Genomic DNA, 25,158 nt, shown 5'->3' with positions numbered 1-25,158 from the left:
TATATATATATATATATAGCAGAAAATAGCCGTGTTAGTCCAGTTGCGATAGTGCAGAATAAATGAGTTCTTCAATATTCGGTGATACCTTTTTTATTTTATATATATATATATAACGTGTTTGCTGGGTTTCAATAATTTTTTCCCATTAAATGTGTATTTTTATGTATCTAACACTTATTCTTGTACGGAAATATTATTCCCATGTTTATCAAATATACAATGGAATTTGTAACAGTATGAGTTTAGCTAAAAAAGAATAATTTATACTATTTTTAGAAATATTACATACGCTGTTAGCAATACTTATTACATTTATATTATTAATGGCAAGAGAAAAAGAATAAAGACAAATACAGAAAAAATTAAATATTTCAGTAATTTAGATTTATTGATTTTCTTTTTTAAAGCAATGAAATTTAGATTTCAAAATGTGACAGTAGATAGGAATCACTTGGCCAACATTGTCTGCCCATATCTATCATATACAGGAGAATTTGGCACTTTCCCTTTCTCGGTGTTACACAAATCCCTTTCGCAGCATCGAGTTGAAGGTGTCACACTCATCATTTTCCAGCAGGCTGTCTTAGTAATGCATCCAGCTTGAAAATTAACTAAAATAAAAAGATGTCATTTATTGACAGGTATAGTATAACAACTTAACATTATAACAGAGAGGGAGTCATTACATTTGCGGGTTCTCATATTTTAAAAAATCACATATTTACTAAACTTTGTTATGCCCTGAGGTTCCTTCCAGCGCTGGAAGACACATAATGGTTTATTTACTTAAGTGTTCCGGCTGCCATCAGTCGGGCAAAACTAGAGTAAAAAACACAGCCTTTCGGTTTTATTATCATTATTTTCATTAAACAAAAGGAATCCCCAAAAAACTATGGGAGCTTTTCCTTGAATAAATCTGGAGCAATACATTTACCGAGAGATCCCTATAGTTCCATTCAGCTACCGGTAAAAACTAAAATTGCACTTATGGGTGGATTGCGGTTTAAAAGTAAATCCTGCACCATATCTGATACGTTCATTTAGAACATCTGAATTCAGTATTTTGGAGATGAGGCTTCCAGAACTGGGCCCAGCAGGTGAGATTTCCTTAATGCTTTGTAAAGTGTTACCTCTGCCTCTTTCTTTCTGCTTGTAATACATCATTTAAAGGTTCTTCGACACTTATGGATTGGTTGTTGATAAACAATGACACTATTTTAGGATCACTTGTTATTTCAAGTAACTTACACTTGGGGTAATGCGTCTTCATAATAAAACAATTGTCACCAAAACGGCAGAATTCAAATCCGGTTTTGCACGGGTCGTCTCCATTGCACTCCCATTTACGACACAGCAATGCATCCGCTGCAAATAAAACAGCAATTGAATCCTGAGAGAACACAGTATTGACTGAAAGCCCAACAGGTACATGTATCGAGATAACATTTAATTCAATTACATTGTGCATTTTTGCCAGCATCAAACCTATACACTTTTGATTTTATATATATATATATATATATATATATATATATATATATATATATATATATATATAGCAGAAAATAGCCGTGTTAGTCCAGTTCTTATCCACACTTTCTCTCCCCCCCAGCATCCCTTTCCCTCCCCACCTTTCTTTGACACTGTCCCCTGGCTTCAAACACTTAACAGCCTACCTTATCTACAGTAAATACAGTGGCGGTCGCCTTTATTCTAACTCGGTTAGCTCCGCGAATTTCAGATTATCCCGGTTATGTGCGGTTTTGTGTCGTTTTCGCCCGGGATGAATTGCGTTATTTTCGCGGCTGTGATTTAAGCATTTTTTTCTCACTGTCTGCAATACTGCAATGCCGTGTAAAAACTCATGGGGGCGTTTGCGAGCTGTTGTCTTTGAAGTCGAGAAGCCGTCCCCTGGCGAGATGTGTTTGAAGCAGAGAGAGATCCGCTGCTCTCTCTGCGCAAACATCGGCACATTAAAAATTAATTAAAATACATTTTTACTCCTAGTGTACATGTGCAGGGGGTCTCCGGAGCTGAACCGCATTGGTTTCAGGTGCGGGGACCCCCTGCTTCCCGAGATACAGGCCCCTTTATGGGGTGCCGGTATCCCTCTGCATTTAAAGGTCCCGATCACGTGACCGCGGAATTTAAACAAAGCAGAGGGATATCGGCACCCCCTAAGGGGCCTGTATCTCGGGAAGCAGGGGGTCCCCGGACCTAAAACCAAAGCGGTTCCGCTCCGGAGACCCTCTGCACATCTACAGTATGAATAAAACACCCATATCAATAAACAATCATTCCTTACCTTTGCGGCTTTGTGCTATGGTAACGAAGCAGCATGAATGTATTTTTAATAATATTGTACAGTGAGCAGGGGGTTCCCTCAGCCACAAATCAATGCAGTTCAGCTCAGGGGACCCCCTGCTCCTGCTCATAATTATTAAAATACAGAAATGCTGCTTCATTACCATTGCTGATAGCCGCTAAGGCAATGAAGGGTTAATGCAGAATAGCATGTTTATTGGGGAAATTTACACCCCCTGTGTATTTAAAATACAAAAACAATAAATACATTAAATACATATTTTTAACATACAGTAACTGTTCCCTTTTGGTTATAAACCCACCTCCTTGACTGTAATCTGTGTAAGGCCCCCTCCCCCTAATTTGTCTGTTAAATCTCCCTGCCTGTGTTCCTGTGAGTGCAGTTTATGTAAATGTGGGGAGGTGGAGGGGGATCCCGATGTGCATATAATGCAGCGCCTCACTGCCAATGGCCTAACCACCCTCACCCACTACCCACAAGGGATGCCTACCCACATACCGTTGCCCCCCCCCACCCCCCATCCTGTTCATGCCCCCTCCGCTGCTGCAAAACAGACACAAAAATTAAAACATACAAAGTAATGTCCCCTAACCCCTTAATCACCATAGCGGTTATTAACCGCTACAGTCATTAATGGGTTAACCCACCCTCACCCACCACTCGGGACGCCTACATACCCTCCCACACTTACCCCCCACCCCGTGAGGCCTAACCACCCTCACCCACTACCCACAAGGGAGGCCTAACCACATACCGTTGGGGAAAATACCCCACCCCCCGTACCCACAATAAAAACAATACACAGCCCCACAATAAGCATCATTATATTTATTAAATACATTACCCACCCCCTGTGCCCCCCCATAAATACAAGACTTATCCTTTTACAAACAGGGTTCATAACGCAGCCCCACGCGAGTCCCCGGTGGGCTGGCGGGGCACCTGACAGACCTACAGGGTACCAGCAGCCCTTTTCAAACAGGTTCTGGAGGCCTGCTGGTGGGTCCCGCCAGCACCATGGACCCCAGGTGGTCTCCTTGGGTCACCGTGGGCCACACTTGGTTCCCCACGGTAGGCCCAAGGATGTCTGGGAGCCCCGGGTCAGACCCACAGGTGTCTGCGGGACCTCGGGTGGTTCCCACGGGGGTCTGGGGAACTCACGAGTGCTCACTACGGGTCCGCGGTGCCCCCACAGAAGTGGGACCGCACATCTTCATCCCCGCACCTATGGGTCGGCGGTGCCCCCACAGATGTGAGGCCACCACTTCATCCCCGCAGACTATGGGTCCGCGGTGCCCCCACAGATGTGAGGCCACCGCTTCATCCCCGCATGTGTCACCCGTGGAACCACCAGCCTGATACCCGTGAGATACCCGAGGAGACCCGCAGGTGGTCTCCAGAGGTTCCACGCAGAACCACGGAACAAACCCTGAATGTAAAAAAAATAAACCTGGCCTATACATTCAATACATACACCCCCCCCCCCCCAACACCTACAGTACAATAATGTGCAAAATAACTATTATCCAGATATGGATAATAGATTAATTGCCCATTATTAAAAACATTAACTAGCATATTCAAATAAATAAAGTACTACTGACCTCATCAATAAGAAGTCTCCGTCGCCAGCAACATCCTTGTCTTGCCCACAAAATACATAGCAAATACAAAGCCAATACATTGCAAGTACATTCAGATATCAATGAACCCCTTAAACACCTTATCGGATAATAACCGCAAAGGTAATTAAGGGGTTAAGCCACACTGGCCCGATACCCACCCTTCACCCATGAATTTGTACAGTGGCTTCATCATGCAACTATATATATATATATATATATATATATATATATATATATATATATATATATATATATATATATACAGTATATACACACACATGATGAACCAATATTCATTTGCAGAATGTATATGGTGCATAGATTTTATGCATCATATATACAATGTAAATGCAATGTATTGATTGCAATGTGAGGTTTTTCATTGGCATTTGATGATTTAGATTGTAAGATCAGTTAGGATTATTAAAGGAAATTCATTATAATGTAGTGTGTCTGTATGGAGAAGTATTATTTGTAGTACAGTATGGTTTTGATAACCCTTCTACATGTATTTGTATATTGGTTCATCGTGTGTGTGTATATACTGTATATATTTATATATATATATATATATATATATATATATATATATATATATATATATTTATATATAAATAAATATAAATATATATATATATATATACACACACACAGATATATATATATATATATATATATATATATATATATATATATATATATATATATATATATATATATTTATATATATATATATATATATATATATATATATATATATATATATATATATATATATATATATATATATATACAGTATATACACACACATGATGAACCAATATACAAATAAATGTAGAAGGGTTATCAAAACCATACTGTACTACAAATAACACTTCTCCATACAGACACACTACATTATAATGAATTTCCTTTAATAATCCTAACTGATCTTACAATCTAAATCATCAAATGCCAATGAAAAACCTCACATTGCAATCAATACATTGCATTTACATTGTATATATGATGCATAAAATCTATGCACCATATACATTCTGCAAATGAATGTTAACAATATCATTGCAAGCAAAATACAAATACCTCCAAACAAGTAAACTATTTTATTTTTTTTCAATGTTTTTATTAGGCATTTTTAGAAAATACAACATTTCTGACATATTTCGTAGCCTAACATTTTCTAAAACATATTTTTTGAAAGGGGGCGGGAAAGAAAGGCAACCTAAGTTGTCCAGGAAAGAGGGGGGGTGCATTTCTAGAGAGAAGGTAAAGAGGGAGGGTGGTGGGGTAGATGAGGGGGTGTGAGGGGGGGGGGAGGGGGTTGGGGAGGGGAGGGTATTGTCGTCCCATTTGGCTGTTAGGGAGTTTCTGGTGAGATTCGTGTGAGTTTTTTCTTATGGAGGGGGAGTTAGCCTCCCACCCCCCTGGATTGGTCGGGGCGCTCTGGTAAAGTGGAACCAGGGTTCCCAGATATCCTCAAAGGCCGGGGTTTTTTGTCTGATGTTGGCTGTGAGCCGTTCCATAGTCATTACTTCCCCAATCCTTGTTTTTATCGTATTGAGTGCTGGCGTAGTTGTTTTCCTCCAGGAGGCCGCAATACAGCATCTCGCCACAGTGAGAATGAAGGATATTAATTTCCTGGTGGGCCGAACTATATTCGGCATGGGTGCAGCCAACAGGAAGGTCAGTGGTTCAATAGGAATTTCTAGGTCGGTGACCTCTTTTATAAGAATTTGGACCCTGGCCCAGTATTTCACAATTTCTGGACAGGTCCACCAGATGTGGGCCATGTCCCCTCTATGACCACAGCCTCTCCAACATTGGTCTGATGCCAGAGGGTAGATCTGGTTTAATCGTGCTGGGGTAAGATACCAGCCAAACATAATTTTGTAGATGTTTTCCTTAATTGTGGTGCAAAGGGAAGTTTCTGAGGCTGCCTGCCAGATTTCCTCCCATGTCTCTCTTTCTATATTAACGTTTAGATCAGCTGACCATCGCAGCATATAGTCGTGCTGTGTCGGGGACGTTGAGCGCATTAGGATATTGTATATGTCCGAGATAAGTCCCTTCTGGTAAGACTGGTCCTCACACAGATGTTCAAACGTAGTGAGAGCGGGGTATTCTGGATGAGGGCACGTAGCTCTAACAAAATTTCTAATTTGTAGATATTTAAGGTGTCCAATTCTGTAATTTTAAATTTGTTCCTCATTTCTTGGTAGCTCAGGAGCTTCCCTAGGCTCAGTACGTCGGCAATCGCCTCTATACCCCGTGTGTGAAAGTGGGCGAACAGCTTAGATCCGCATCCTGGAGGGAATTTAGGGTTATTAACGAGGGGGGTGAGTTGTGAGTGTGTAGATGAGAGGTTAAATTTAAGTTTGCATCTGGACCAGGTGTCCCAAGTGAATCGTGAGGCCTGCAGCTTAAGATTGTGTAAGTGGCCATCTCCTCTGTTCAGGCTCCAGAGGCAGGCTTGCAGAGAAGGCAGTTTGGCATACCGAGTTTCCATTCCCACCCAGCAACATCGGGTCGGGTCTGAGTTCCACATTACTACCTGCCTGAGCTGAGCGGCTAGATAGAATTTATATAGGTCAGGCACCCCCATCCCTCCTCTGGATCTCATGGTCATCAGGACTGATCTGGCGACCCTGGGCCTCTTACCCTGCCAAATGAAGTGGAGTAGTCTATTCTGTATATATTTTAGATCGGCGGCCGGGACCTGGATTGGGAGCGTCTGGAATAGGTACAAAAATCTTGGGAGTATATTCATTTTGGTAGAGATCATCCTCCCAATCCATGAGATCTGATAACCTTCCCACCGATCTAGATCCCTTTTGATCTGTTCCCATAGTTTCGGGTAGTTATCCCTATATAGGTCCCGATAGTGCCTAGATACATTAATTCCCAGATACTTAATGCACGAGGGGCACCATCGGTAGCTGAAATTTAGCTTAAGGAGTTTGACTGTGGGGTCGGGAAGACTAAGATTTAGGGCCTCAGATTTGTCGCTGTTTATTTTATACCCTGATACCTTTCCAAACTCCGTCAGTTCCATCTGGAGGTTGGGGAGGGAAGTTAGGGGTCTGGTCAAGGTCAGGATAATATCGTCAGCGAATAGGGAAATTTTGTATTGTTCAGTGGCCATAGGTATACCCTGGATGTTTGGGTTTTGTCTTATTTTGGCCGCCAGTGGTTCAATTGTGAGAGCGAAAAGGAGAGGGGAGAGGGGGCAACCCTGTCGGGTACCATTTCGAATGTGAATTTGTTCCGCTCCTCCACCCGATAGTCTAACTGAGGCGGACGGAGTTTGGTAGAGCGCCTGGACATCCACGAGAAAGGAGTCCCTGAATCCGAATTTTTTTAATGTTTGGTCTAGGAACAGCCAGTCAATTCTGTCAAATGCCTTCTCTGCGTCTAAGCTTAGTAACATTGCTTGTGAGTCTGTAAGGTGGGCATGGTCAACTAAGTTAATGATTTTACGGGTATTGTCTGAGGCCTGGCGGCCCAGGACAAACCCGACCTGGTCCATGTGTACTAGTCTTGGGAGAATTGGATTAAGTCTGTTCGCCAGTATTTTACTATATAGTTTTAGATCATTGTTCAACAGTGAGATTGGTCTATAGCTACCGCATTGTGTGGGGTCCTTCCCTTCTTTGAGGATGATGGCCAAATTGGCGGACGACATTGAAGATGGGATAGGACATCCTTCTAAAAATGAGTTGAACAACTGTAAAAGGTGGGTGGACAGAATGGGGAGAAACTTCTTGTAGTAGGCATTCGTGAAACCATCAGGGCCCGGTGCTTTAGAAATTTTGGAGGCCTTGACGGCCCATTCTAGTTCTTCCGCCGTTATTGTGGCGTTCAGGAGAAGGATTTCCTCCTCTGTTAATGAGGGGAGGTCGCAATCAGCTAGATAGTAAATGGTAGCCGATAGCTCCTTCGGGTCTGGGCTAGCAGAGTGAGCCCTTAGGTTATATAATTTAGAGTAAAATTTAGTGAATTCCTCTGCAATTTTTTTTTCATTATATACAGTACCGACAATGTTTATTGAAGCAAAAGCCGCCGGTTGACCGGGACTTACTCCGGCTGGTGCTGAGAATAGTCAGTGCGCCAGCCGCATCCAGCCGCGTCCCCTCCGTTTCCCCCCCCTCCAATCCGCGCGCAATTTAAATACCTTCCCGACCCCCTAGCGGCTCCTGCTGTGCCCCTCTGCATCCCCGCTCCCCCGCTTACCTCATTTCAAACCTTCAGGGGAGTCGGGGAAGCCGGGGAAGCCGGGGAAGCCGGGGAAGCCGGGGAAGCCGGGCGCGCACGTCACTGTGACGTCACCGACGTCACGCGAACGAGCCACTTCCCAACGCTTCTCCACGCTGCCGCCACGCATCCAGACGTGCGGTTTTTAGTCGAATAAACATTGTCGGTGCTGTAGGAGCTCCCCAGCAGTATTCCGAATCGCCGTAATTTGCGATCTTTTGTGTATGCCTCGTAACTTGCTTGCAAGAAGTCTGTCGGCCTTGTTCCCTTTATCTTAATACCTCTGACCCGTCCATTTAAGAGCTTTTTCGACATTGTCCATTTGAATTATTCTTAAGTCGCTTCTGGCAGAAGTCAACTGTTTATAAATTTTCCGGGAAGGATTATTTTTATGCTGTTGTTCTAAGCTTATTATTTTGTCAGTTAGCTCTTTGGTTTGTTTAAGTTTAGTTTTTTTCCGATGGGAGGCAATCGAGATGAAATGTCCTCTGATTGTCGCCTTATGGGCTTCCCACAGGCTCGCTGGAGAGGCAACAATGCCTATATTTATCCGGAAATATTCCTTAAGGGATTTTTTGATCTCCCGTACTGTCTCCGAGTGATTCAGTAGGGAGTCGTTCAGTCTCCAGGAATATGAGGTTGTTTTCACGAATGGAATGGATAGGGTCAGGGTGATAGGAGCATGATCTGACCACGTGATTGGGCCGATGTCAGTATCTAGGGCGGCTTCTAGGATGTTCTTGGTAGAAAGAAAGTAGTCTATATGAGAATATGTCTGGTGAGGGGCCGAGTAAAAGGTATAATCCCTTTGCCCCTGGTGTTGTGTTCTCCAAATGTCTAAAAGTGAAAAGTCCCCCATTATGTCCTTGAATTTTTCCCCCAGTCTTTGTGACTGGGTAGAGTGTTGTCGCCCTGGGAGGCTTGATTTATCTTCTTTAGGGTTGAGAGCCATATTTAGATCGCCTGCAATAAGTAGCGATGATAGGTATTGGGGGTCAATTTCTGCCAGAACTATTTTTAAGAAATCAGTCTGGTTCTCGTTTGGGGCATATAGGTTAATAAGGGCGATTGCCGAGCCCGAGAGCGAACCGTAGACCACAATAAATCTTCCCTCTGGATCTGCCTGGATTTTAGTAAGATTAAATGGGGTGCCCTGACGGATCAGAATGGCGACCCCTCTGTGTTTACTACTATATGAGGCAAAGTAGCTCATCGGATACACATGCTGGAATGTTTTGGGCGGCTCCTGAGATGTGAAGTGTGTCTCCTGGAGGAAAACCACATCGCCCCCCAACCTCTTAAGCTCCTGTAGGGCCAGGCGTCTTTTTCTGGTGTTGTGGAGACCCTTGACATTTAGAGAAATAAACCTTAGAGCTTGTTGGTGGGACATTCTGTTTGGAATGGACGTTGACTATTTGTAAACTCTGAGTTAAGATGGTAGCTGGACAGCCAAATGGGGCGGGGGGTAGGGTAGGAGGGGAACCGCTGGGATAGGATCAGCGGAGGAAGAGAGGAAGGAAGGTAGACCCTATTGGGGTCTGTAAAGTTTGAAACCGATCTGGTCTATAGACCGGTTGGGGTGGTTTAAGACCCTAGGGGGCGGGTCTGACGACTGTCTCCAGTAAGGTTGGGCCGAGTAGAGACCCTTAGCTATTGGGAGTTACAGCCACGACCTCTAGACCATGGGTGTCCCAGATAATTGGGTTTCTCTCCTGCATGGGCAATGTGGGGGGTTGGAGGGGGAGAGAGCAGGCGTTGGGCGGCTCAGTACTGAGGGTGGGCGGTAGGGGGGAGGCGAGTGGGTGGGGGATTCAGGGGTAGGCTGGGAAGAGGACCCCTTCTGGGAAGAGTCCGATTAAAGTGTACTTGGCTTCTATACTGTATATCAGGCGCTCCTAATGTGTACCTTGACCGCTCGGTTAGGTGTCTATAAGGGTAGAATGAACCTGTGGTCTCTTGGGCCCTCCTGGGGCGGTGAGGTTCGGGTGCGTCCCCTCCGTGGTGTGATCCTTGGGGTGAAAAGAAGGGATAGAAGGGGGGAGGAGGTGGAGGGGAGGGATTGGGGGAGGGTGTGGGAGGAAAAAGGGGGGTGATATGGGGGGGAAAGAGGGGGTTAGGGGGGGAGACAAGGGGTAGAAGGGGGGGAGAACAGTTCTGACATATCATAAGCATGGCTTTCAATACCAACATTGTACCTCGTAGTAGTAGATAGGCCGTGTGTATATAAGGCTAGACAGGCTGGTTACATGCAATACTGAACCAAAGCAGCCCACTCCTAAGCTTCCTTGGAGCGGCGATAGTCACATGTGTCTCGACAGGGAGGTGATCCGTGGATGGGGGAGGAGGGGGTGGGGGGGGGAGATTGATTACTGGGTTAGGGGAGTGGACTGGGGGGCGGTAGGGGGGAGGGGGGGGCTTGGGGGGGGTTGGGGGAGGCAGGGGGGGGAGGTGGGTTGGGGGGGGAGAGGAATTGGGGGAGGGAGGATAGGGGGGGGCGGGAGGGGGGTGGGGGTGGGAGGTGGTGAGGTATTTTGCATGTGTATTCTTCAGCAGGTACAATTCATGCAATGTGTCATATTTCAGGCGAGCATAATGTGTGCATTGTTAGATCACCTAGGCATATATCAACTCCTATATAGCGCCGGGGGAGACCCAACGTCTCTTTGGTTCCTGCAGGGCAGGTGAGATCCAGGGTGATTCCACCTGGGCGTGCTCCACGGCTGAGTAAGAGGGGCGTCTTTCATAGACGGGGGGAGGGGGGGGAAGGGAGGAAGGTAGTGGTAGGGGGAGTTTGGGGAAGCAGGGGGGGAGAGGGGGGGAGGGTGGGAGAGGGGGGAGAGGGGGGGCGGGGCGGGAGGGGGGGGAGAATGGGGCGTTGGGGGGCGAGGGTGTGGGGGGTGGGGGAGGGGGGGAGGTATTTCGCCTGTGAATTCAGCCGCAGGCTAGCCATAGTTCTTCTTTGTCCACCGAGTGTGCTGCTTCCTTCTATGTGCTCTGGTGTTAATCTGTCTGTCTGTCTGTCTGTCTTCTTGTTGCTCCTGTCTCTGTCCTTTATAGCTTCTGCTTCCTGGTTGTTCAATTGCCTTTGTTTTGAGTCAGACTCCTATGCACATGCTTCTGTCTCTGATCCTGATCTGTTCCTGTACCTATCCTGTATTTGATTCTGTTCTTAGTAAAGGCCCTTGCTGGTAATCTGGCTTGTCCCTGTTTGTTCCCTGGTCTCAGTCCCTGCTCCCCGGTCTCAGTCCCTGCTACTCGGTCTCAGTCCCTGCTCCCAGACCTGTTCCTGCTCCCCTGTTCTGTTCCAGTCTCCTCGTTGCCGACTTCTGCTTGTTACCTGACTGCGCTGTCTGCCGCCTGCCTCGGACCCTCTGATTGTGACCCCTGCTACGCTCCTGCTGCTCCGGCCACCGAGATCCTACCCGCCACAGGAGTCTCCCGTGACAAGGACATAACATTGGCTCTTTTTATTCTTGTGTATGTTTTGCTGCACCGGAGGGCATGGGCAGTGATGAAGATGAGGATGGCCTTCATCATGGCAGCCGGGAAAGAAGGATGAGTGCAAGATGTCTTTATTTTATTTATTGTGATGAATGTATTTTAAATGTGCAAGTGCATTATTATCCATATGTGGATAGTAATAATTTTGCACATTAGTGTAGTGTAGTGTATGTGTTGGGGGGTGGGGGGGTGTATTTGTTTAAAAGTAAGGAGGTATTTTTAAATTATTTTTGGGTGGCACAGAAAGACCACCCGAGGGCCACCGCCAGCCTATAGTATCATTCCTATGCATCCCCCCAACATTAAGCTATATATGTATGTTTGGGGGTATAGGGGTTGTTGGGGGTACAGGGTATGTGTGTTGTGTATTGCAATGTTTATTGGGGGCAATTGTCCCCAATAAACATGCTATTTTGCCTTAACCCCTTCATTACCTTAGCGGCTATCCGCTAAGGTAATGAAGATGCTCTAATGTATTTTTAGTAATAGTGTGCGGGAGCAGGTGGTCTCCTGAGCTGAACTGCTTTGATTTCTGCCTCAGGGACACCCTGCTTCTCGAGTTACAGGCCCCGGTATGGGACATCGGTGCCAGTGTCGCTGCCATCTTTATAGCGACCATGTCGCGTCTTGGACAGTATTCAAATGGCGGCGACACTGGCATCCCATGCCCCATACCGAGGACTTTAGCTCAGGACGCAGGGTGTCTCTGAGCTAGAAATCAATGCGGTTCAGCTCAGGGGACCCCCTGCTCCCGCACACTATTAATAAAAATGACATTAATGCAGATTTTTTACCATAGCGGCTATCCGCTACGGTAATGAGTTATTGTTTATTGTTGTGTGTGTTTTGAAAGTAGTGTAGATGTGCAGGGGGTCTCCTGAGCTGAACCACATTGGAATCAGCCTCGGGGACCCCCTACTTCAGGACTCGTTATCCCTGCAGAATTTAAATACCCCAGTCGCGTGACTCAGAAGCTTTAAAAGTACAGGGGATACCGGCACCCAATAACGGGACCTGTATCTCATGAAGTAGGGGGTCCCCAGACCTGAAAGTAACGCGGTTCAGCTCCGGAGACCCCCTGCTCATGTACATTATTATTAAAATGTATATTCTTAATGCACGATCGCCTGTAACAGCCGTGCATGGAGATACAGAATCTCCATGCAAGTGTTACAGGGGAAAAGGGAGTGGGGGTGGGGGAAAGGGGAGTGGGGGAAATGGGAGTGGGGGAAAGGGGAGTGGGGGTGGGGAACAGAAGAGTGGGGGTGGGGGAAAGGGGAGTGGGGGAAATGGGAGTGGGGGAAAGGGGAGTGGGGGAAAGGGGAGTGGGGGAAAGGGGAGTGGGGGGTGGGGGAAAGAAGAGTGGGGGGTGGGGGAAAGGGGAGTGTGGGTGGGGCAGTAGGGATTCGGGGAAAGGGGAGTGGGGGAAAAGGGAGTGGGGGAAAGGGGAGTGGTGGAAAGGAGAGTGGGGGAAAGGGGAGTAGGGGAAAGGGGAGTGGGGGAAAGGGGAGTAGGGGAAAGGGGAGGGGGGAAAGTGTAGTGGGGGAAAGGGGAGTGGGGGGTGGGAGAAAGGGAAGTGGGGGGTGGGAAAGGGGAGTGGGGGAAAGGGGAGTGGGGGTGGGGGAAAGGGGAGTGGGGGAAAGGGGAGTGGGGGAAAAGGGAGTGGGGGTGGGGGAAAGGGGAGTGGGGGGTGGGGGAAAGGGGAGTGGGGAGTGGGGAAAGGGGAGTGGGGGAAAGGGGAGTGGGGGGTAGGGGAGTGGGGGGTGGGGGAAAGGGGAGTGGGGGGTGGGGAAAAGGGGAGTGGGGGGTGGGGGAAAGGGGAGTGGGGGTGGGGGAAAGGGGAGTGGGGGTGGGAGAAAGGGGAGTGGGGGTGGGAAAGGGGAGTGGGGGTGGAAAGGGGAGTGGGGGTGGGGGAAAGGGGAGTGGGGGGTGGGGAAAGGAAGTGGGGGTGGGAAAGGGGAGTGGGGGAAAGGGGAGTGGGGGTGGGGGAACGGGGAGTGGGGGAAAGGGGAGTGGGGGAAAGGGGAGTGGGGGGTGGGGGAAAGGGGGAGTGGGGGGTGGGGAAAGGGGAGTGGGGGGTGGGGGAAAGGGGAGTGGGGGAAAGGGGAGTGGGGGGTAGGGGAAATGGGAGTGGGGAAAGGGGAGAGGGGGTGGGGGAAAGGGGAGTGTGGGAAAGGGGAGTGTGGGAAAGGGAGTGGGGGGTGGGGAAAGAGGAGTGGGGGGTGGGGAAAAGGGGAGTGGGGGTGGGGAAAAGGGGAGTGGGGGTGGGGGAAAGGGGTGTGGGGGGTGGGGGAAAGGGGAGTGGGGGGTGGGGGAAAGGGGAGTGGGGGGTGGGGGAAAGGGGAGTGGGGGAAAGGGGAGTGGGGGTAGGGGAAAGGGGAGTGGGGAAAGGGGAGTGGGGGAAAGGGGAGTGTGGGAAAGGGGAGTGGGGGGTGGGGAAAAGGGGAGTGGGGGGTGGGGGAAAGGGGAGTGGGGGTGGGAGAAAAGGGAGTGGGGGGTGGGAGAAAGGGGAGTGGGGGGTGGGAAAGGGGAGTGGGGAGAAGGGGAGTGGGGGTGGGGGAAAGGGGAGTATGGGAAAGGGGAGTGTGGGAAAGGGGAGTGGGGGGTGGGGGAAAGGGGAGTGGGGGGTGGGGAAAAGGGGAGTGGGGGGTGGGGGAAAGGGGAGTGGGGGGTGGGGAAAGGGGAGTGGGGGTGGGAGAAAGGGGAGTGGGGGGTGGGAAAGGGGAGTGGGGGAAAGGGGAGTGGGGGTGGGGGAAATGGGAGTGGGCGTGAGGGAAAGGGGAGTGGGGGAAAGGGGAGTGGGGGAAAGGGGAGTGGGGGTGGGGGAAAGGGAAGTGGGGGTGGGAAAGGGGAGTGGGGGAAAGGGAGTGGGGGAAAGGGGAGTGGGGGTGGGGGAAAGGGGAGTGGGGGAAAGGGGAGTGGGGGGTGGGGGAAAGGGGAGTGGGGGTGGGGAAAGGGGAGTGGGGGAAGGGGGGTGGGGGAAAGGGGAGTGGGGGGGTAGGGGAAGGGGAGTGGGGAAAGGGAGGTGGGGGAAAGGTGAGTGTGGGAAAGGGGAGTGTGGGAAAGGGGAGTGGGGGAAATGGGAGTGGGGGGGTGGGGAAAAGGGGAGTGGGGGTTGGGGAAAGGGGAGTGGGGGGTGGGGGAAGGGGAGTGGGGGGTGGGGGATGGGGAGGGGGGGTGTGGGGAAGGGGAGTGGGGGAAAGGTGGTGGGGGGTAGGGGAAAGGAGAGTGGGGAAAGGGAGTGGGGGTGGGGGAGTGGGGGTGGGGGAAGGGGAATGTGGGAAGGGGAGTGTGGGAAGGGGGAGTGGGGGGTGGGGGAAAGGGGAGTGGGGGTGGGGAAAAGATGAGTGGGGGTGGGGGAAAGGGGAGTGGGGGGTGGGGGAAAGGGGTGGGGGGGGGGGAGAAGGGGAGTGGGGTGTGGGTGAAAGGGGAGTGGGGTGGGAAAGGGAGTGGGGGGTGGGGGGAAAGGAGTGGGGGTGGGGGAAGGGGGTGGGGGGAAGGGGAGTGGGGGGTTGGGGAAGGGGGAGTGTGGGGTGGGGAATGGGGAGTGTGGGGTGGGGAATGGGGTGTGAGGGGTGGGGGAGTGGGGATTGGGGGTGGGGGGAAGGTGTGTGGGGGGTGGGGGATTGGGGAGTGGGGGGTGGGGGGGATGGGGGTGGGGAAGGGGAGTGGGGGGTGGGGGAAAGGGGGAGTTCGGGAAAGGGGTGTGGGGGGTGGGGCAAAGTGGAGTGGGGGGTGGGGCAAAGGGGAGTGGGGGGTGGGGCAACGGGGAGTGGGGGGTGGGGCAACGGGGAGTGGGTGGTGGGAAAAAGGGGAGTGTGGGGTGGGAAAAAGGGGAATGGGGGGTGGGGGAAAGGGGATTGGGGGGTGGGGGAAAGGGGAGTGGGGGAAAGGGGAGTGGGGGGTAGGGGAAAGGGGAGTGGGGAAAGGGGAGTTGGGGTGGGGAAAGGGGAGTGGGGGAAAGGGGGAGTGGGAGTAAGGGGAGAGGGTGGTGGGAAAGGGGAGTGGGGGTGGGGGGAAGGGGGTGGGGGAAAGGGGAGTGGGGGGTGGGGGAAAGGGGAGTGGGGGAAAGGGGAGTGGGGGTGGGGAAAACGGGAGTGGGGGGTGGGTCAAAGGGGAGTGGGGGGTGGGGCAAAAGGGAGCAGGGGGTGGGGGAAAGGGGAGTGGGGGTGGGGGAAAGGGGAGTGGGGAAAGGGGAGTAGGGGTGGGGGAAAGGGGAGTGGGGGAAAGGGGAGTGGGTGAAAGTGGAGTGGGGGAAAGGGGAGTGGGGTGTGGGAAAGGGGAGTTGGGTGTGGGATAGGGGAGGGGGGGTGGGGGAGTGGGTGGGGGAGTGGGTGGGGGAAAGGGGAATGGGGGGTGGGGAAAGGGGAGTGGGGGGGAGTGGAGTGGGGGGAAAGGGGAGTGGGGGGGAAGGGGAGTGGGGGGGAAGGGGAGTGGGGGCGAAGGGAAGGGGGGAGGAAGGGGAGTGGGGGGAGTGGAAAGGGGAGTGGGGGGGAAGGGGAGTGGGAAGGAGAGTGGGAAGGGGAGTGGAGGGAGGGGGAAGAGGAGTGGGGGTGGGGGAGTGGGGTGTAGAGGGTGGGGGAAAGGGGAGTGGGGGAAAGGGGAGTGGGGGAAAGGGGAGTGGGGGGTGGGGGGTGGGGAAAGGGGAGTGGGGGGGAAGGGGAGTGGGGGGGAAGGGGAGTGGGGGGAAGGGGAGTGGGGAGGAAGGGGAGTGGGGAGGGAAGGGAAGGGGAGTGGGGGGAGGGGAAAGGGGAATGGGGGGAGGGGAGTGTGGGGAGGGGAGTAAGGGGGAGGGGAGTGGGGGGGAAAGGGAGTGGGGGGAGGGGAGTGGGGGGGAAGGGAGTGGGGGGAGGGAAGTGGGGGGGAGGGGAGTGGGGGGAAAGGGAGTATGGGGGGAAGGGGATTGGGGGGGAAGGGGAGTGGGGGGAGGGGGAGTGGGGGAAGGGGAGTGGGGGGGAAGGGGTGGGGAGGGAAGGGGGAGTGGGGGGAGGGGAAGGGGAGTGGGGGGAGGGGAGTGGGGGGAGGGGAGTAGGGGGGGAGTGGGGGGAGGGAGTGGGGGGGAGGGGAGTGGGGGGGAAGGGAGTGGGGGGGGGGAGTGGGGGGGTAGGGGAGTAGGGGAGGAAGTGGGGGGGAGGGGAGTGGGGGGGAAAGGGAGTGGGGGGGAAGGGGATTGGGGGGGAAGGGGAGTGGTGAGGGAAGGGAAGGGGAGTGGGGGGGAAGGGGAGTGGGGAGGGAAGGGAAGGGGAGTGGGGGGAGGGGAAAGGGGAGTGGGGGAGTGGGGGGAGGGGAGTAGGGGGGAGGGGAGTGGGGGGGAAGGGGAGTGGGGGGGAGGGAAGTGGGGGGGAGGGGAGTGGAGGGGAAAGGGAGTGGGGGGAAGGGGGAGTGGGGGGGAGGGGAGTGGGGGGAGGGGGAAGGGTAGTGGCAGGAAGGGGAGTGGGTGGAGGGGAAAGGGGAGTGGGGGGGAAGGGGAGTGGGGGGGAAGGGGAGTGGGGGGGGAAGGGGCGTGGGGGGTGGGGGAAAGGGGAGTGGGGGTGGGGGAAAGGGGAGTGGGGGTGGGGGAAAGGGGAGTGGGGGGGTGGGGGAAAGGGGAGTGGGGGGTGGGGGAAAGGGGAGTGGGGGAAAGGGGAGTGGGGGGTGGGGGAAAGGGGATGGGGGGTGGGGGAAAGGGGAGTTGGGGGGGCTGGAGAGCAGGGGGCATATGTATAGTCATAATTTATGTATCCGCATGCCCCTCCTCCAGGCATCCACCCCCCTCCCCGGGCATCCACCACCCACCCCGGGCATCCACCCCCCTCCGCTGGCTCGGCGGCTGGCCGCTCCCCCTTCTTGGTTCCCCGTGACTCGCTCATCGCCCCCCCCCCCGTTCCCCGTGACTCGCTCTTTGCCCCCCCCCCATTCCCCGTGACTCGCTCTTCACCCCCCCCCCCCCTGTTCCCAGTGACTCGCTCTTCGCCCCCCCCCGTTCCCCGTGACTCGGGGCTTGCCCCCCCATTCCCCGTGACTCGGGGCTCGCCCCCCCCGTTCCCCATGACTCACCCCCCCCATTCCCCGTGGCGCCCATTGTGGGCCTGGGGCCCTGGCGGGGCTCGCCCCCCCGTTCCCCCCGGGCGACCGCTTGGTCCCCCGATGTGCGGTGCAGGCGGCGGCAGGAAGCGCCCTGTGTGGGCCTGGGGCCTGGCGGGGCTCGCCCCCCGTACCCCCCGGGCGACCACTTGGTCCCCCGATGTGCGGTGCAGGCGGCGGCAGGAAGCACCCTGTGTGGGCCTGGGGCCTGGCCTGAGGCGCGAGGTGACTTACGTGGGTGGGAGGGGTGTGTGTGTGTGTGTGTGTGTGTGTGCGTGTGCGTGTGCGTGTGCGTGTGCATGTGCGTGTGTGTGTGTGTGTGTGTTTTGGCCCGTCACTCCGCCTCAGGCCAATGAGAGGTTGCAGGGGCGGGCGGCCCAAGGGAGCCATCTCATTGGCCTGAGGCGGAGTGACAGGCGAAAGGTCCAATGTGATTGCCGCTAGGGACAGGGAACACAGTACAGACAGGGAGATATGCATACAATGGTTTGAGAAATATATATTAAGATTTAATGCTTTGTTTTAGGCCAGCTACACTACATGGGATTACACCTTTATAGTGTCATGGCTTGTCTAAATTGACATATGGTAATATACATTTTGTGCTAATCAATCTCTCTTAATCAAATTTTCTAATACTACAATTTACAGTAATGTAATGATTCAAATTAAATAAGGAATATGGAAACAATAATGGTCATATGAGGATGGTTTCACTATTCTAAAATTGCAGTGATCAAAGTTAATTTATCAGTCACTAATAAAAAAATTACAATTGTCCCCAATAAACATTGCAATACACAACACACCCACCACCTGTGCCCCCAACAACCTCAATACTCCCCTAACATACATCAAATATCTTAATTTTTTATCAGTCACTAATAAAAAAATTAATTCACATTGGTTATCATTCTTATGGAAGCTCTCTACAGTAATAATTGTAATATACTGCTTCAAATAATTGCATCCCTATTATACAAAGCTGCTATACTCACCATGTATGAGGAATGCACACAGCATGAGCAAAATAACAGCTGCTTTCATCTTGAGTCTCTGAGTCTGTGCTCTGTATCACTATTCTTCCAAGTTCTGCCTTATAAAGCCCAGTCCTGTTTACTGCTGTGACCGCTGCCTTCTCAGGGGTACCCCAGTGGCACTAAGAACTGCAGATGTGTTCGGTGAGAATCCATGAATCTTTATTGCGAGTGCACAAGGAAATGAAACATTAGCAAGCGGCTTCAGCGTGATCTGGGGTGGGTAATACCAACCCCGGTATTTATAGCCTTCATTACAGAAGATAAGGCGGCACTGCCCCATTACAATCTAAAAACTCTACATATGCTTTATTTCAGCTTGGTTAGCATAAAATACCTCCCTCCCATATATTTCTTTTTACCAAATTAAATTTTAATCGAAATAGTCTCAGAGCAAACCTTGCCCACTCATACATTCTATCATACAGAAATGGTACAATAACAAAGTGCGTCAGGGTACTGATAAATTGTAGGAACAGTACATTACAGGACCTGGACAAAAACAACCAATATAAACACATTCGTAACCACATTATATGTAACTATATAATATATATATAATAGTGATTCATGAATAATAATGACATAATTATTTAAATAACATTTAATCTAAACATCATAAAAGATCATCAACATTTTAGTTAATATACTGTCTATACTATTAAAACATGATTAAAAATTGATTGATTAATAAATATTTCCATACTATTTAAATAAAAGCAAATACAGCAGGGCCCCTGGTATACGGCGGGAACTGACCCTCGCCCTACCCTTTGATAAAAACAATCCCTACCAATGGAAGTTGAATGACTCCCTACTCAACTGCCCAGAGACAGAGACAATTATAAGACTACCCGGAGCACCAGGAATCTTCCCTCTGGGTCTGATTGAGTGTGAGTTAGGGCGAAGGGGACGTTGTTCCTTATTAGAATAGCTACTCCTTTCTTTTTACTCGGGGAGGATGCGTAGAAAGCCTGTGGGAACAGGCTCTTGAATGTATTTGGGGGAACTGGTGAGTTAAAGTGTGTTTCTTGCAGGAAAACAATGTCCCCTTTTGTTTTTTTGAGTTCCTGGAGCGCTGGTTTCCTTTTTTATTTGAGTTAAGACCCTTAACGTTAAGCGTGATTAATGTTATGTCTGTCATTTTGTGGCGTGCTTTTTTTTCGGAGCTCTGAGCTCCGAGGCCCTCTGTATTCCCACGGTGAGGGCTACTAGTCCTGTGAGCCTCAGGTGAGTTTGTGCAGGCGAGTGGGGGGGGCGTGGGGGAGGGTTGGTATTGTGGAAGGGAGACACATTAGGAAGGGTGGGGGTCGTTGGGCCTTCAGATGGCCCTAGAAAGTAGGCCTCTCCCATGTGGGCGAGAGAGGTACGGGGGTTTATTACCTCTAGAGATCCTTCCAGAACTCAGAACACGGTCGGAGACAGGAACGAGGGTCCCACACCCTCTGTGTGAAAACTTCCTTAAAACCACTGCTAGGGAGACCACTTAGTGTGGTGTCCTATACACATTTCTAAACATCTTGACATAAACCTTTGGAAGAAAAAGAACCTTTTTTAAGACCTCTATTTTGTCGGTCAACACTTATATAGTCTATATTGTTATGTTGTGGGCGGTCAATATTTATCAACCCTCCTGTTGGATACTCTGGGCCCGGATTTAGCCCCGTCTCCTCTAAATGTTATTTTCCACTTCTCCGCTATCGAGGTGCATCATTCCTCTTCATGACGGGGGGTGGGAGGGGTAGGGGTTGGGGGGGGAGGAAGGGGGGGAGCTGGGAGGGGATGATGGGGAAGGGGGGGTGGGGGTATGGGGGGAGGGAGGTGGAGGGAAAGATGGGCAAGAGTGGGGGGGAGGGGAGGGGAGGTGGGGGAGGGTCGTCTCTGGACATGATAAGGATGTCTATCTGGTTTGTCTTAGTTCGGGTTCTATGTGGGCTGAGATAGGTTTACGTTAGACACCTTATTGTTGCTCTGTTCCCAATATCTGTCAGGGAGCGGATCGCATATAGTTTTTTGCACAGAGCTTATGTGTTGTTCCCTTTCAGTCTTTGCATGTGTCTTATCATTTTTAGGGGGGGGAGGTGGGGTAGAGCGGGGGGAGTGAGGAGGGGCAGGGCGGAGGGGAGGGGGAAGGAACTACTTGTCAAGGGGTGGGTGCCTATCTGGCTTGTCTTATTTAGGAGCCCATGTGGGCTGGGTAGACATTTTCTATTAACCCTTTGTCTCTTCTCTTTCTGACAACTTGTACGAAAAAAGCCTGAGCGTGTCGGGTAAGCAAAGTCACGGGAGGAACCCCCTTAGTGAGAGGTGTTCCCCCGGACCTTACATAGACCTTTGAAAGTTCGAATTTGTGAACACATCATTGGGATTAAGAATGTCCGACAAAATTTAGAAAGGGGTAAAACAATTCATAACTTGGCCCAACATTTTTTAACTCTTCATGATGGGAAGGCTGATGAGTTAAACTTCCAAGGGATTGAAGTTGTTCCCAGAGACCCTAGGAGAGGTGATAGGGAAAATGTCCTTCTCCAAAGGGAACAGATTTGGATTTATTCCCTGGCAAGTAAATCGCCCAGAGGTCTAAATGAATTAATTGAACTAGCCCCGTTTCTCAAATGAGAACTTGTGGTCCCCTGTTGATTTGGAATATCAGTGTTAATTCTCACTGGTTAATTTGGGTAATAATATGAATATGGATTATTGGCCTTATATATTGTAGTCAATTCCTATGTTTATGTGGTATGTACCTTTTGATTGATGAATTATCTTGGTGTATTTAAGCTATTTAAGAGACAACAGACATTTTCTTAATTAATTAGTGTCATGTGAAATAAAGATACCAATTTAAGAATAGAATGTAAATTAATATTTGTTTCACTTTTATGAAGATATACTACATTTTGGGTAATTGTACAAATTTGGTATTGAAAATTTTCACATGTAATTATTAATTTGGTATTTAAGATGTGTGTGTATATACAGTATATCATATATTTGGTTTGTGATGCTAGAATTTAGGATAGCTTTGATTCATTTGGAGTAGTAGTCTATTTGTATTACTGTATATGAAAATAATGAGCTCAGTGAGAAGACATGGCTGTCATTTTAAGGACAAGAAATACTCTTTAAATCGGTACATAATTATGTGTGTGTATGTTTGTGTGTGTGTGTGTATGTGTGTGTATACAGGTAAACCCCGTTATAACGCGGTCCTAGTGGTCCACCCTCCGGTCCCCGCTTCCCCCTGTCACTACGTGACAGCCCGCGGGGCAGGAGATGGGAGCGGGGATGTCCCTCTGGTCCCTGCTTCCCCCTGTCACCGCGTGACAACCCGCGGGGCAGGAGATGGGAGCGGGGATGTCCCTCCGGTCCCCGCTTCCCCCTGTCACCGCGTGACAGCCCGCGGGGCAGGAGATGGAAGCGGGATGTCCCTCCGGTCCCCGCTTCCCCCTCTCACCGCGTGACAGCCCGCGGGGCAGGAGATGGGAGCGGGGATGTCACTCCGGTCCCCGCTTCCCCCTGTCACCGTGTGACAGCCCGCGGGGCAGGAGATTGGAGCGGGGATGTCCTTCGGGTTCCTGCTTACCTCTGATCCCCCCCACATGCCCGGTGCTCCCGCTGCCTGCATGGAGGTGGTAGCGGGGGGTTTCTTCTCCCCACCGCTGTCCCCGGCGCTCCCGCTGCCTGCGCGGGAGGAGGGGGGGAGAGGGTGGTGGTGCTCGTCGCGGCCTTTCCTCTGTTCCGCCCCCCCCCCGTCTGTGTAGAGTGAGAGAGTGTGTGTGTGTATATGGGTGTGTGTGTGTGTGTGTGTATATGGGTGTGTGTGTGTGTGTGTATGGGTGTATATGTGTATGTGTGTGTGTGTGTGTGTGTGTGTGTGTGTGTGTGTGTGTGTGTGTGTGTGTGTGTGTGTGTGTGTGTGTGTGTGTGTGTGTGTATATGGGTGTGTGTGTGTGTGTGTGTGTATATATGGATGTGTGTGTGTGTGTGTGAGTGAGAGTGTGTGCAGTGAGCAATGTGTGCAGTGAGATTGTGTGCAGTGAGAGTGTGTGCATTGAGAGTGTGTGCAGTGAGAGTGTGTGCAGTGAGAGTGTGTGCAGTGAGAGTGTGTGCAGTGAGAGTGTGTGCAGTGTGTGTGTGCAGTGAGAGTGTGTGCAGTGTGTGTGTGCAGTGTGCAGTGAGAGTGTGTGCAGTGTGCAGTGAGAGTGTGTGCAGTGTGCAGTGAGAGTGTGTGCAGTGAGTAGTGTGTGCAGTGAGCAGTGTGTGCAGGGAGAGTGTGTGCAGTGTGCAGTGAGCAGTGTGCGCAGTGAGCAGTGTGTGCAGTGAGCAGTGTGTGCAGTGAGCAGTGTGTGCAGTGAGCAGTGTGAGCAGTGAGCAGTGTGTGCAATGAGCAGTGTGTGCAGTGAGCAGTGTTTGCAGTGAGCAGTGTGAGCAGTGAGCAGTGTGTGCAGTGAGCAGTGTGTGCAGTGAGCAGTGTGAGCAGTGTGTGCAGTGAGAGTGTGTGCAGTGAGATTGTGTGCAGTGAGAGTGTGTGCAGTGAGAGTGTGTGCAGTGAGAGTGTGTGCAGTGTGTGCAGTGTGTGCAGTGTGTGCAGTGTGTGCAGTGTGTGCAGTGTGCAAAAAAAAAAAACATTTTTTTTTTAAATTAAAAAAAAAAAAAAAAACGGGAGCCACGTGAAAACCGCGTTATAACCGATTCGCGTTATAACGGGTCGCGCTATAATGGGGTTTACCGTATATATATATATATATATATATATATATATATATATATATATATATATATATATCTCAACTGTAAATTTTCCTGTATATTCATTTGCATGTCTTAGACAGGTCTGCAACCCTGTCTTTCACCATTATCACCCAGCAAACAGCACTTCCACTGCAGCAAGGGATTCTGGGAAACAACATGCAAATGAGCACACAGTGCCACTTTTTATCTCATGCTCACATTACATGAGCAACTCTTAGCCAATGCATGCTGCTTTAAACACAGCTTTTAAGCAAGGACTTGGGAGATGCAAAGTCAGTTAACCCACTCACAGACATGTTTCAACCTTGATGGGTATCATCAGTGTGAGGTTGGCTTGCTGACATTTGCTCAAATGAGATAAGAGTAGGTAATCACCACCACTATTAAGGTTATGGTGGGTAAAAAAAGTATATATATATATATATATATATATATATATATATGCTTTTATTTAAATAGTATAATAGTATATATAATTTTTTTTTAAATAGTTTGTAAATATTAATTAATCAGTCATTTTTAACCATGTTTTAATAGTATAGACAGTATATTAACTAAAAAGTTGATGATCTGTTTAGATAAAATGTTATTTAAATAATTGTCATTATTATTCATGAATCACTATTACTTTTATATTATATGTTTACATATGAATATATATATATTATTTATATTATTTTATACAGTATGTATGTTGTTGAATGTGTTTATATTGGTTATTTTTGTCCAGGTCATGTAATGTACTGTAGAGATAGGTAACTGTCATGCGCTCCTAGGCTAAAGTTGATTGTAGCACTGGTTGTGCAGGGCTGGTGGGGAAATGAGAGGATGAATAAAGACCACTATAAAGGTTGGGGCTCAGGGGCAAAACAGCAATCTTACCCCTGTCAGCTCATCTGTCCTGGGTCCTAATAGTTCCTCAGCAGTGAGTTCCACAGCGTGCACCCGGCAGAAAGGTCACGTGGAATGGAGTGGTGCATCCAGAGCAACAGCAAAACAGCCCAATGACGTCACAATCCAAAGTAGAACACCAAAGCTTTATTGAAGACACACAGTGGACACAACAGGCTGCAGCATAGCATCCTCCTCAGAGGAGGAGGATATGCTGCAGCCTGTGGTGTCCACTGTGTGTCTTCAATAAAGCTTTGGTGTTCTACTTTGGACTGTGATGTCATTGGCTGTTTTGCTGGTTCTCTGGATGCACCACTCCCTTCCACATGTAATGTACTGTTCCTACAATTTATCAGTAACCTGACTATTACAGTAGCTTATGACAAGATATAATGAACACCAAATATCTGGGTTGAACTGAACGAGGCTTAGATATAATAAAATATAATTTATTCTTTGAAAAATGTGAACACATCAAAAAACACTGGCGACAACCTTTATTCTAACTCGGCTAGCTCCGCGAATTTCAGATTATCCTGGTTATTTGCGGTTTTGTGTCGTTTTCGCCCGGGGTGAATTGCGTTATTTTCGCTGCTTGGATTTAAGCATTTTATTCCCGCTGTCTGCAATACTGCAATGCCGTGTAAAAACTCATGGGGGCGTTTGCGAGCTGTTGTTTTTGAAGCCGAGAAGCCGTCCCCTGGCG

At 50.1% G+C, this 25,158-nt stretch overlaps 1 long non-coding RNA gene across 2 annotated transcripts; it reads right to left on the bottom strand.

The window, feature by feature from the left end:
• Window positions 1-399: 399 nt before the first annotated feature.
• Window positions 400-24,569, bottom strand: LOC142467999 (uncharacterized). Of its 2 annotated transcripts, XR_012788555.1 has the most exons (4): window positions 24,444-24,569; window positions 18,768-18,966; window positions 1,252-1,368; window positions 410-614 (listed from the first exon to the last, which is right to left on the bottom strand). It is a non-coding gene; the product is annotated as an uncharacterized LOC142467999 (long non-coding RNA). The 2 variants fall into 2 exon arrangements; XR_012788554.1 differs by lacking the exon at window positions 24,444-24,569 and having other exon boundaries at window positions 400-614; window positions 18,768-19,010.
• Between the last annotated feature and the right edge of the window lie 589 nt (window positions 24,570-25,158).

Source organism: Ascaphus truei, chromosome 17 (genome assembly GCF_040206685.1).
Source record: "Ascaphus truei isolate aAscTru1 chromosome 17, aAscTru1.hap1, whole genome shotgun sequence".
Taxonomy (NCBI): domain Eukaryota; kingdom Metazoa; phylum Chordata; class Amphibia; order Anura; family Ascaphidae; genus Ascaphus; species Ascaphus truei.
Note: the sequence above shows the minus strand (reverse complement) of the source record. Positions and strands in the feature narration are given on the sequence as shown.